This window comes from Acinonyx jubatus, chromosome A3 (assembly GCF_027475565.1).
Source record: "Acinonyx jubatus isolate Ajub_Pintada_27869175 chromosome A3, VMU_Ajub_asm_v1.0, whole genome shotgun sequence".
Lineage (NCBI taxonomy): Eukaryota > Metazoa > Chordata > Mammalia > Carnivora > Felidae > Acinonyx > Acinonyx jubatus.
In genome coordinates, this window is record NC_069388.1 from 49,338,724 (window position 1) to 49,351,434 (window position 12,711).

Genomic DNA, 12,711 nt, shown 5'->3' on the forward strand with positions numbered 1-12,711 from the left:
ATCTTACAGAAATTCCTTGTACTTCAGGACAGACAAAAACATAAAAGAAAACAAAATGTCCAACAAAAGAAAATAGATTGCTAAGTTACAGAACAATTATATGGCAGAATAGCCAACAGGCTTAAAAAACACATTTCTGAAAAATATTAAACAGCATAGGAAGTGCAGTTGATAAAATACCAAGCCAGGATAAAAACTTTATAATAATAATAGCTGGCATACGTACTGGTCAGTTCACATACAAAATTCACTTATGTCTAGAACAAATCTATCAAGAGACTTCTGCAATTCTTGGGGGGAAATATAGTAAAAAAAAAAAAAATACACCAAAATGGTAACAGATGATTTTATGATATTCTACATTTCCATTTTCTATTCTCAACATTTTTATATTTCTCAAAAAATTCTATAAAAAGTGAAACACTTTATAACTAGAAAGATGTTGCTAAGCCGTGTAAAACAATGAGGTCCTAAAGATACTAGGATGAACCATATGATATTGCCAACACTGGAGTTTTCTAACCAACAACAATGGTGACTTCATGCTGGTCAGTATATTATACAGACACAGGACTGTGGACAATTCTGAAAAGAGGAGATGCGATAAGTAAACAAACATGGAAAACTGATCAAGCTCATTAATCATCAAACAATTCATAAACACGAAACAATAAAGTAACATCTCTTACTAATAAGAAACAGCACACGGGGCGCCTGGGTGGCTCAGTCGGTTAAGCATCCGACTTCGGCTCAGGTCATGATCTTGCGGTCCGTGAGTTCAAGCCCCGCGTCAGGCTCTGTGCTGACTGCTCAGAGCCTGGAGCCTGTTTCAGATTCTGTGTCTTCCTCTCTCTCTGACCCTCCCCCATTCATGCTCTGTCTCTCTCTGTCTCAAAAATAAATAAACGTTAAAAAAAATTAAAAAAAAGAAACAGCACAATAAATGCCAATTCTATAAAGATATGATTTTTAATGTCAATGGTATTTGCCCATGCATCATCCACGAGGGGTAGGGAGGTCTGCATTAGCACAAAACCTGTATGAAGGATTGAAATCTGTTCATATCAATCCCCTCCTCCCTCCACCAAGAGTATCGTCTTACTCAGGGAAACAGTAAAATCAGTGACGTAAAAAAACTGACTTTGAATAGAATCTCCATTATGATCTTATAAGGTGAACTGCCTTCCCTGAGCTCCTGATTAAACACCTGCTGATCAGGTATAAAGACTGCCAGCATCTCAGCCTCAGGTGTGATGCAGGAGTGAAAGGATAACAGGCCTGTTCTATCCACTCATCAAATTATGCGTGCATTCCTAGAAAGAAGCTTGGGGAAGTGATGAAAGGGCATGGATAGGTGGAGCTCTGAACACCTGCCCCATCCCGGACAGTTTTGACTGCAGAAACAACATGGAGTAACATAGATATACATGTAAAAACATCAAGGATAAATCAGAAAACTAAATACCATTACTAACTCAACATCTGTCACACTTCTCATCTGAGGTCAGTCCCCCACCTAAGCTGGGAGCTCTGTCCTTTTGCAGACAACAGACACCTGTGGTGAGCTGCATACAACTACTGATATTTGCCAATGCTTATTTTTGATAAGCCAGAAGTAAATGGACAGGAGAACATAATGGTAAGAAAGACAAGTGGCAAAATTCAGTATGTGAAAGAGAGTCAAGGAATCAGGGTAAGGAGGGTGAGCAGTGACTAGGAGACCCTGACTGCAGAACCTACCACACACCCACACTTCCCCAGGCAGATGTTCCCCCCACCGCATGCTCTCCCTGTTGCCTTGACTACTAACTATCCTCCCAGCCCCCATCCACCACCACCTGGCCATGCCTCCGCAAATCATGAACACACCTATTGTGAAAAATCCTCCAGTTTTTCTATTTTACTTTTAGTTGTAACCAATTCAAGCAATTAAAAGTATATAAACAAAAACAAAACAAAACAAAGCAAAACAAAAGCCCAACTCCACTCCCAGAGGTAAGCACTGCTTAGAGTGTAGGCTTTCAAATTATTCCCAAGTCTACGAGGTAGATGAACACACAGACCTATATAAATAGGTAACACACATAGATATGCATGTTTTTATGTAAGTGTAACACCATACGTGTTATTTTGCAACTTTTTTTTTTTAATTTTGAAGAAAGAGAAAGTGTGCATAAGTGGGGGAAAGGGACAAATGGGAGAGAAAGAGAGAGAGAGAGACAGAATATCTCATGCAGGCTCCAGGCTTAGCTCAGAGGCCTACTCAGGGCTTGGTCCCACGGCCCTGGGATCATGATCTCAGCTGAGTCAGACATTCAACCAACAACTGAGCCACCCAGGCACCCCTATTTTTCAACTTCTAAAAAATATAGGGTATCTGAAAGATCTTTCCATGCCTTCTTCATTTAAAAATTTTTTTAAATGTTTATTTATTTTTGAGACACAGAGAGACAGAGGCAGAGAGAAAGCGAGCATGAGCGGGGGAGGGGCAGAGAGAGAGAGAGAGAGAGAGGGGGACACAGAATCTGAAGCAGGCTCCAGGCTCTGAGCTGTCAGCACAGAGCCTGAAGTGGGGCTCAAACCCATGAACGGTGAAATCATGACCTGAGCCAAAGTCAGACGCTTAACTGACTGAGCCACCCAGGTGCCCCTCTAAGGATTGTCTTAGAGATGAGGGGCATCTCCAGGGTTTTTTCTTACAAAACCTTCCTCCGGCCCTCAACACCCCAGGAGGACTCTTCATGAGTCCTGAAGGGGCAAACCAAACCATGTCCTGCAGAGTGTGCCCTTGGTTGGTGCAGGAGTGTCCCTGGAGAAGGCGGGCTTGGCTGTTTTCCCCAGGGCTGAGCAAGAAGAGAAGAACCATCTTCCTCTCCCAGCCTTAGGCAAGTCCTGCATCAACACCATCCTGGAGGGCCACACACTCCCTCCACCACATGTTATTTTTGTTGCCACAGGGACTTAAGGTCCCTGTTGAGATGTAGCTTTCCCTTTCTACACAGTTTCAAACTGGGGCCTGAGGCACCCTGGCTGTCCATGAAGGTGCAGTCTGTATGCAGAGGGCCCACTGGTGGCGAGTCTCCCCTGGTGAAAGGGGGTCCACAGCCTGCCACAACCCAAAGCCTTGCTGAAATAAGGAGAGGTGCAAAGAAATAAGTACTGAGACTACAGACACCAGAGAAGCAACAAGACTTAGAAAGAAGAGTAGCAGCTCCTTCTTCATCACCCACAAGAGCTGCGTTCACAGTTCATCTTCAAATGTCACCAGGCTCCACCAAGTCTGGGGCTGTCTCTGGAGGCCTAGGATGCTCCTACCTCATTTCCTCTGGGACCACAGAATCACATTTTTGAGGCCTGGCTGGGATTTCTAGAAAACAGAAGGAACTTCCCATCTGACTAAACAGACCACAGAAGGGACAGGCCAGCAGGGCCTGGTTTTGAAGAGAGCAGCACTAACTCTTTGAACAGCCTCTGCTCCCACAGGACCTAGTACAGCATCCCCCTCAGGCCCGTTTTCATTGGCTCACAGCAGAACATCCAGTGTACCCAAAATGAGTCTATGAGGCAAAACTGCAAAGGAAACCTGACCTCGGTAAAATGCAAACAGATTCAGGTTCTGAAAACAGATTTAGCCTCTTCATAAGAGGCTGAGTGCCAGAAGCACATTTCAGTTAAGTAGAACAGCCACTCTGTCTACAGGGAGGCAGGCCCAGAGTACCCAGAACTCCTTCTAGGGTCTCCCCCACACGCCAGGTTATGATAAAGTCTCTAGAGAACCTCTTCTGAGAGGCTACATGTTTTCCTGAGAGGGGACACCCATCAGTAACAGGGTACACAATCAGTGAGTGCAAAGCAAGACCTTGGGGGTGGGAGGAAAATCAAGAAAATGTAAATGGGAAACAGGCCAAATCCTCAGGCCACCAGGCTGCCATCCAATGACCCAACACCAGGAGGGTGTGACTGGCATAGTCCTCCCAAGCTCCACACCCCACCTGCCCTCTGGGCCACAAGGCAGACAGGAACTGAGGAAGGGCTTCCTCCAATCCCAGAGCTGACCTCAGTGCAGGTCTGTAGTGCATTTTGTCAAATGCTTCAAATGCCCGAAATGTTTTGGGTTTTACATTTTTATGCTGGACATTCTATAATGAGCCCAGAGCAATACATGATGCTGTAATTTAGCTATTTTAAAGGGAAGGTCACCAGCATTATAGACCCACTTAATATCAGAGTTGCTGCATCCCAGACCTTCCCAGGACAGGTCAGGTCTAGGCTGGGGTGGGCCAAGAAGGGGAAGAGTGGGGAGCACACTCTAGGGCATTCACCCAGGAGAGGGGGGCATTCCCAGTGGGGCAGGTAAGCTGAAAAGCCTTCCCAATACCTGCACTGTCAAAGAGGATATATCAAGAAAATCAAGGTCAGCAAACCCTCACATGTTCCCACATCACACTGGACCTGCCAGAGGTGGAACATACCTGCAGGAACTCCTACCCCATGATTCCAGAACTGGGCAGAACTCAGGTGTGGGAGCTGGAGGTTAAAGGGCTCCAGAGGGCCCTCCCAGGAGCAATGAGAAGCCAGCCCTCTTCTTGACAGAACTTACTTGTCTGCCTACACACCTCCATGAAAGGGTTAACACAGGGCAAGGACCCAAACACTCAACCCCACATCGCCTAGGTTATACCTAGTTTTGCTCAATACACAGTTGAATTCCTGGCAATTCAGAAACACTCCTTTTCTCTCCTTTCCCTCATCATGTGAATCTAAGACATTGCACCCAAGAGAGCAGATATTTCATCTACCAGCCATGCAGATACAGGCAAGAGAGGTAATTCAGGTCAGCAGTACTACAAGTCAGGCAAAAAAAGATATGCTAACACATTTCCTAACCCCCACCCAAAGCAATGTCCAGCCATGTTTTCAAAATAAAGGGGAAAAGGAGGCACTGCCTCTACTCATGTATGCCCTATGGACACTTCCCAGGATGTGGGAAGGGTCTTTCTGTAGCTTCTGGAATACCACATAACAAACCTCAGTGGCAAAATAGTTCGCTATACTGGCCAGGAAGGCTTGGAAGAACTCCAAGGCTTCCTTCACCTGGAAAGCATGGCCTGGGTACAGGTCTAGTCCACCAGTACAGAGGAGCCATGTAGACCTCCATGGCTTCCTCTGCATTCAGGAGTCTCAGAAAAGGGCTTGAGTGACAAAACTAGACACTGTAAACATCACAGAATTATGGAAAGTCTCAGAAATAGTGGGGAAGCATGAAAAGGGGCTTCAAAATTCTGATGTTCACACACACACCCCATTTGCTGGAATGTGGAGGTAGTGATTTGGGAGGTGGTACATGCAGAAGGGGAGACCCAAGACATACACACAGGCACTGTCCTGCCCCACCCCACAAAGAAAAACTAATATCCACGGAGAGAGAAAGGAAAATCATTAAAGTCATCACAGACAATAGACTATTAAACAAAGGTATGATTAAGACATCAAGGGAGGTTTCTTGGACATTGACATATTACAGTTGCAACAAAAAAATTCAATAGCAAGACTGGAAACTACAAACAAGGAAATCTTCCATGAAGTGCATCTAAATGACGGGGCGCCTGGGTGGCTCAGTTGGTTAAGCATCCGACTTTGGTCATGATCCGGTCATGATCTCGCGGTTTGTGAGTTCGAGCCCCACGTCGGGCTCTGTGCTGGAGCTCAGAGCCTGGAGCCTGCTTCTGATTCTGTGTCTCCTCCTCTATCTGCCCCTCCCATGCTCATGCTCTGTCTCTCTCTGTCTCTCACAAATAAACATTAAAAACATTTCTTTAAGAAAAGTAGATTTAAAGTGTGTCTAAATGAGATAAGATTACATGATGAGGAAAAGACAGTCTCTTCAATAAATTCTGTTGCAGGGTGCCTGGGTGGCACGGTGGGTTAAGCGCCTGACTTCCGCTCAGGTCATGATCTCATGGTTCATGAGTCTGAGTTCCACATCAGGCTGTCTGCTGTCAGCAGAGTCCATTTCAGATCCTCTGTCTCCCTCTCTCTCTGCCCCTCCCCCCCCCTTAAAAAGAAACATTAAAAAATATATAAATAAATGGTGTTGCAAATTGAAGAAAGAATAAAGAATGAAGTTTGACCCTTACCTCAAAACTAACTCACAATGGATTCAAGTTCTAAATTAAAATCTAAACCTATAAAACTTTTAAAAGAAAACACAGAGGAAAAGTTTCATGATGTTAGATTTGGTAACAGTTTCTTACATATGATACTAAAGCACAGGCAACAAAAGCAAAAACAGGCAAATGGTATTATATCAAATTTAAGAACTTCTACACATCAAAGAAAAAAAGAGTGAAAAAGCAATCTATGTACTGACTGGGACAAAATAATTGTTAACCATATCTGATAAAAGGTTAATAACCAGAACATATCAAGAACCCCTACAACTCAATAACAAAAGACAGGTGATCCTAAAAAATGGGCAATGGATTTGGAGAGACATTTCTCCAAAGAAGTATAAAATGGCTGACAAATGGCCAAACATATAAAAAAGGTGCTCAACATCTCTCATCATTCTCACACGCATTAGGATGGCCACTATAAAAAACAAAACAGAAAACAGGTGTTGGTGAAAACGTGGAAAAACTGGAACAATACACAGCACTGTTGGTGAAAAATGATGCAGCCACTATGGAAAATCGTATGAAGGGTCCTCAAAAATCTAAAAATAGAAACTATATGATCCAGCAATTCTACTTCCATGTATATAGCCAAAGGAATTGAAAGCAAGATCTCAGAGATATTTGCACACCCATGTTCACTGCATCATTATTCACAATCGCCAAGAGGTAGAAGCAACCCAAATGTCCGTCAACAAATGAGTAAAGAAACTGTGGTATATACACACAGTGGAATGTTATTCAGCCTTAAAAAGAAAGAAACCCTGTCACATACTACAACACAGCTGAACCCTGCGGGTGTTCAGTTTATGCCAGTCACAAAAGGACAAATACTGTGTGATTCCACTTGCATAGATGTTTAGTCAAATCATGGAAACAGTGGTGGTTGCCAGGGGCCGGGGGGAGGAAGGAGCTGTTCTGTGGGTATAGAGTTTGTGTCACAAGATGAAAAAGTTATTGAGATCTGTTACACAACAATGTGAATACTGAACTGTACATTTAAAAATGATTAATTGGGTAACTTTTATATTATGTATTTTTTATAATTAAAATTAAAAATAAAGTTTTCACAAAGAAAAATAATTCACAATTTGATGGCTTACTTTCCGAAATTGTCTGGCTTACTTTCTGAAATTGTTCTATGGTACTGTTATCTAGATTTTCTCTTTCCTTAGCAACAACAACAAAATAACAATCCCAAAGCTCCAGGCATCCTCTAAAAGTCCAGGAAAGGGAACCAGTTGAAGGGAAGGGGGATTATTGGAATAATACAAGACTTTTCCTTTTTTTTTTTTTCTTTCAAATTTCTGTTTAACTTCTACTTAGTTAACATACAGTGCAATATTGGTTTCTGGAGTAGAATTCAGTGATTCATCACTTACATATAACACCTAGTGCTCATCATAACAAGCACCCTCCTTAGTATCCACCATCCATCTAGCCCATTGCCCCATCCATATCCCTCCATCAACCCTCAGTTTGTTCTCTATTGTCAAGAGTCTCTTGTGGTTTGTTTTCCTCTCTCTCTTCTCCTCCCCTCCCCCCACCTCCCATATGTTCATCTGTTTTGTTTCTTAAATTCCACATATGAGTGGGGTGCCTGGCTGGCTCAGTCAGTTAAGTGTCCAGCTTTTGGTTTCGGCTCAGGTCATGGTCTCATGGTTTGTGGGTCTGAGTCCCTCATTGGGCTCCATTCTGGCAGTGTGGGGCTTACTTGGGATTCTCAATCTCTCTGCCCCACACTGATTGCTCTCTCTCAAAATAAACAAACAAACTTTATTTTTAAAAATTCCACATGAGTGAAATCATATGGTATTTGTCTTTCACTGACTTATTTCGCTTAGCATAATATACTCCAGCTCCATCCACGTTGTTGCAAATGGCAAGATTTCATTCTTTTTGATCACCAAGTACTATTCCATTACACGCGCGCACACACACACACACACACACACACACATATTCTTTACCCATTCATCAGTGAGTGGACATTAATATAGGAGTTTTCCAAGTAGACAGATGGCAAAGTCCTCTCACATGGGACAACAAATAAAAAATATCCACACCTGGCTCAGTCAGTTAAGTATCCAACTCTTGGTTTTGGCTCATATCATAATCTCATGGTTTGTGAGTTTAAGCCCCACATTGGGCTGTATGCTGACAGTATGGAGCCTATTTGGAATTCTCTCTCTCTCCCTCTCTTCCTGCTCCTCCTTCATTTTCTCTCTCTCCCTCTCAAAATTAATAAACTTAAAAAAATAACAAAACCACCCACACCACCTTATGAAACTTCTGAACAAGCAAACAAACAAATCCTCACAGCATCCAGAGAAGCAAGAGTACTCACAGAACCAGGCAGTAGAATTAGCGTGGGCTGTTAGCAGCAAGACTAAGATCCCTCATGAAACCAGGTCCTGACATCCCGAGTGAAGATCACTTTCAGCCTCATCTGGAAGCTACCAGACATGTACTTCAGCAAAATGAGGGATTAACCAAGAAAGAGGGAGATGCGGGATCTAGGATCTGGGTCCCATTCAAGTGGTGGAAACCATTCTGGGAGGGCAGCCCTGGGGCTGTGCCAGAGGACAACCCACACAAACCAACAACAGAAGGAACCAATAGGTCCTGTGTGCCTGTGACCATCTAGAAAACAATGTGGATGGGTTTCTGACAGAGCTGATGGAGTATGTGGGAAAAAATAAGGATAAGTTCATTAAAAAGTAAAAACCAAAAAAACATTAACCTCTCTATAAAGCCATGCTTGGAACAAGAATGGAAATGTAATCAGGCCCCAGCTGCATGTCAGTGTGGCAGTCAGGCAGGGCCACCCTCTGTGGGAGTGACAGGGAAGCCTCGAGGTGGAGGTGCCATCTGAGGTAAGAGACCTGGACTGTTGCAAAGGGAGTGGGGCAGGGGAGGAAGGGACAGTGACAGCAGGAAAGATGTGGTTATCTCAGGAGGCACTACCCAGTTTTCAGCAGAGTGGTATTTCACAGGCCTCCATAAAAAAGAGCTCCAGATTGGAATCAAACACTTCCATTCATTCATTCATTCATTCATTCATTCATGGACAGAGTAATAAAGGGAGAGTGCATGCATATTGGGGAGGAGCAGAGAGAAAGAGGCAGAGAGAGAGTCCCAAGCTTGGGATATGGGGCTTGAACTCATGAACCACAAGATCATGACCTGAGCCGAAGTCGAATGCTTAAGTGACTGAGCCACTCAGGTGCCACTTCCAATTTTGCTGGGTACTTTCCCTTCCCACCCTCCATCCCTGGGAACCTGCCCTCTACTCACCCCCATGGTAAGGTCCACAAAGCCAGCACACTGCCACATGCAGAGACTTGCCCTGGATTATAGCAGGATTCTCGTAGACTCATGACACCAAGGCTTTTCTTTCCAGGAAGCAACTTTATTCATGCCGACACAGGCTCAGAGTGTTTGTACCCAAAAAACTGAGCTCCAATTGTCTTAAGTGGACCCAAGTAAAATATATTCAGTGCTTAAGCTAATTTAAGTTTGTTGGTTTGAGACAGACCTGTTTATCAACATTAAGCAGAAAAAACTTTTATTCTACTTAGGTTTGCTGAAGGTCAAATAAGCTCATGTTATCTCTGTTTCAGTTTGTTAGCAAAAGGATGACTTACAGTAATGGTTAACTTTGTCTCATAGTTTTCACAGGTAATTGTTAAGATAGCTTTCAGTCTTTTGTAACCTAAAACATTAACGTTTGGCTTGCATGATAAATTGGGATTGAATTCATTGGATATCTAATGAGATAAAAGGTTAAAGCACTAATTACTAGACATAGGTTTGTGCTTTTGACTTGTTGCAGAGAAATTAAGGGTATTTGGATCTGTTGGAAAACATGCTTTGTGCTTAATTGATTCATAGGTTTGCCATCTAAGGAATTCTGATGTAACAGTTCACAATTGGTTTCTACTTAGTTTTCACTGGAGACTAAGGTTTCTAAGAGTTAAAATTCTACTAAATGTAGTTAAGACTGATGGAAATAAGGAAAGCAACTCTGCATGTAGAAAAGTAGATGTGTAAGAAAGATATAAGAAATGGAAATATGTTTTTTGTTCAAGGTAAAAGAAAGTAGTTTTCTCCTGAGACTGGTTGTTTGGAGAAAAAGGGCTTAGGTCAAAACCTGAAAGCAAAGGAAAGTTGTAGAAGGTTTGTGAAGGGAAATTTATAGAAGGAAATTTTATGTGTGGTCAGGACAGACTAAGGTTAAAATAAATGGATTTTAAAAGTACACTGGTTTAAGATTAAAATTCCTCCTCCTTTGACTCAAAGGCTGGGAAAATAGTGGCAATACCCTTGATGCCAGCTTCAAAATCCTCCATATTTGTGTTGTTCTTGTTTAGCAGAGGAATGGAATATGAGGAATGCCATATGAGGGATGATGATATATGAAGGGCTTTTACTGGGATACACAGGAACCATTTTACTAAACTTAGCCCATTATATGCCAAAAATGGATATCCACATGGCTGGAGGCATTGAGGAGCCAGTTATGCAGGCCTCACCCCAGGTGGTGCAGAAAAGGAGGGAGAAAGGGAAGGCAGAAGACCTGAGGTGCTAGCAGAAGGCAGAGAAAGAGAATTCCCAGTTTTAAATCTTGTCAGCTCAGACACAGGAGCAGACTCCAAGGTTGTTTTGTTTTGTTTTGTTTTGTTTTGTTTTGTTTTGTTTTGTTTTCCACTAGTAGAATTAGGCAGTCCATGTCAGTCCGGAGAAAAGAGGGAATTTCCCCTAAAAAAAAAAAAAGGGAATTTTGGCAGATGCTTGGGAATGTTCCTTAAAGTCCCCATTCTGAGGTAGAATAACCAGAGACAGTTGGCTCTAGTTATCATAGTCACTGATCCAGGAAATGAATGAGAGAGAAGTCCCCACACACAGTCACACAGTGACTCCAACCTGCCACCCAGTGCCTTAGAGTTGCAGTTTTGTTCCTTATTCATTATGGAACTATTTGGGCAACTCTGGGAGGTGATCGGGCCCCCCTTCTGCCTCTTTGGGGCAGGTCTACCAAAACAAACCAAGGTTCTGATGGGTGGCACTCCCTGAGCTGATTCCTGGGCCTCACGGGTTCCACTGGGCACACACAGGGTCCTCACCCTGGTGTGCTGAGAGGGGCTGGTCTCCTATGTATCAAGTGGCCTGCTGGCACCAGGTGAGGTTGCTTCTCCTGGTGCTCCAAGGTCATACCCCGGTGGCAAAGGAGGTGGAAACACAACGTCTCCAAATCCCAGACGAGCCCCCAAGAGATGAAGCAGGATTCTCACACAGAGAGTTCTGACACCAAGGCTTTTCTTTCCAGGAAGCAACTTTATTCATGCCAACATGGGCTCAGAGGGTTTGTACCCAAAAAAACTAAGCCTCAAACGCCACATGGTGTAGGCTTTTATGCATTTTCTACTTGTCTCCCATAATGGGTAACGTATAGACACACAGTCTGATTGTGTGCTCTCATGTTACAGGGTCATGAAGGATGTCACATTTGCACATAGCCAGGTTGCCTTCCCTTATCTTGAGGTCTTTTCTTACCACATTCCTTAGGGAGGGGGCTCTACCATGGGATCAGGGGCTGGGGTTATCTGAGTGAAAGACACCCTGACTCCAGACACTGGTGACTGGCCTGCACTTGAGTGAGCTCTGGCTCATCCCAATGCTACAGTATCAACAAAGATAAACGTGTCACCATCCACAACAGGAGTAAAGAGCAGGCAGGTCAGTGTGGCTTTCCCTCATCACTGGTCCTCTAAGTGGGGTGACTGCTATGATTGCTAGTTAAGGCAACTTTGGGTTTTCATCTTCTAAGAGAACAAGACAAACCCTGTGGAGTACCTCCACCCCACGTGTGCTCTTGCCTTATGACATCCTGAAAAGATCTCATTCCAGCAGAGCTGATGACCCCCCAAAAACAGCAGGTCTGCTATCCCCAGTTTGAGTATCTACTGCTGCTGATTTCCTGATCACAGAGACTTACCTCTTGTAAAAATGCTACAAGGCATATTTTTATTTTCCCCACAAAATGATTTACATCAAAATTTGATTTCTGAGTTCTCTTAGTTCATCCAAGCTTCCTCTGGATGTGGACCTGGTGTAGACAGTATACAACATACAGGGTGTCCCCAGCAGATGGTCATCTTCCTTGGCTCATCTACCTGTGGCTGGCCAAGTAGATGGCCACAGTGCTGGGCAGGGATAGGGTGCTGCAGGCTCACACACGACGGGGTGGTGGAGCACATCAGCCTGCTCCTGCACAATCCCTTCACACTGGTTTTCAATATTTGACCATACAGTGTGAACTTTGCCTTTTGGTGTCTGGTAGGTACTTAATACAAGTTATCAAAATGAACACTGAAATAGACTGGATTGGGGTCAATTCCCTTAAGAGAAGGCTGAAGCCCCATAATCAGAACCTCTGAGCCTCCAAGCATCTGACTTCTCTTGAAACCCCGCTGTCTGCATATTAACAAGGTCAGCTACAACAGCATAGGGTAAGGAAGGAGTTCAGAGAAAGGCC

General features: G+C 43.7%; 1 protein-coding gene across 1 annotated transcript in view; it reads right to left on the reverse strand.

Annotated features, from left to right (window-relative positions):
- The window catches only part of NINL (ninein like), a 172,583-nt gene that overhangs the window by 93,701 nt on the left and 66,171 nt on the right, over nucleotides 1-12,711 (reverse strand). The gene's annotated exons all lie outside the window — the stretch shown is intronic.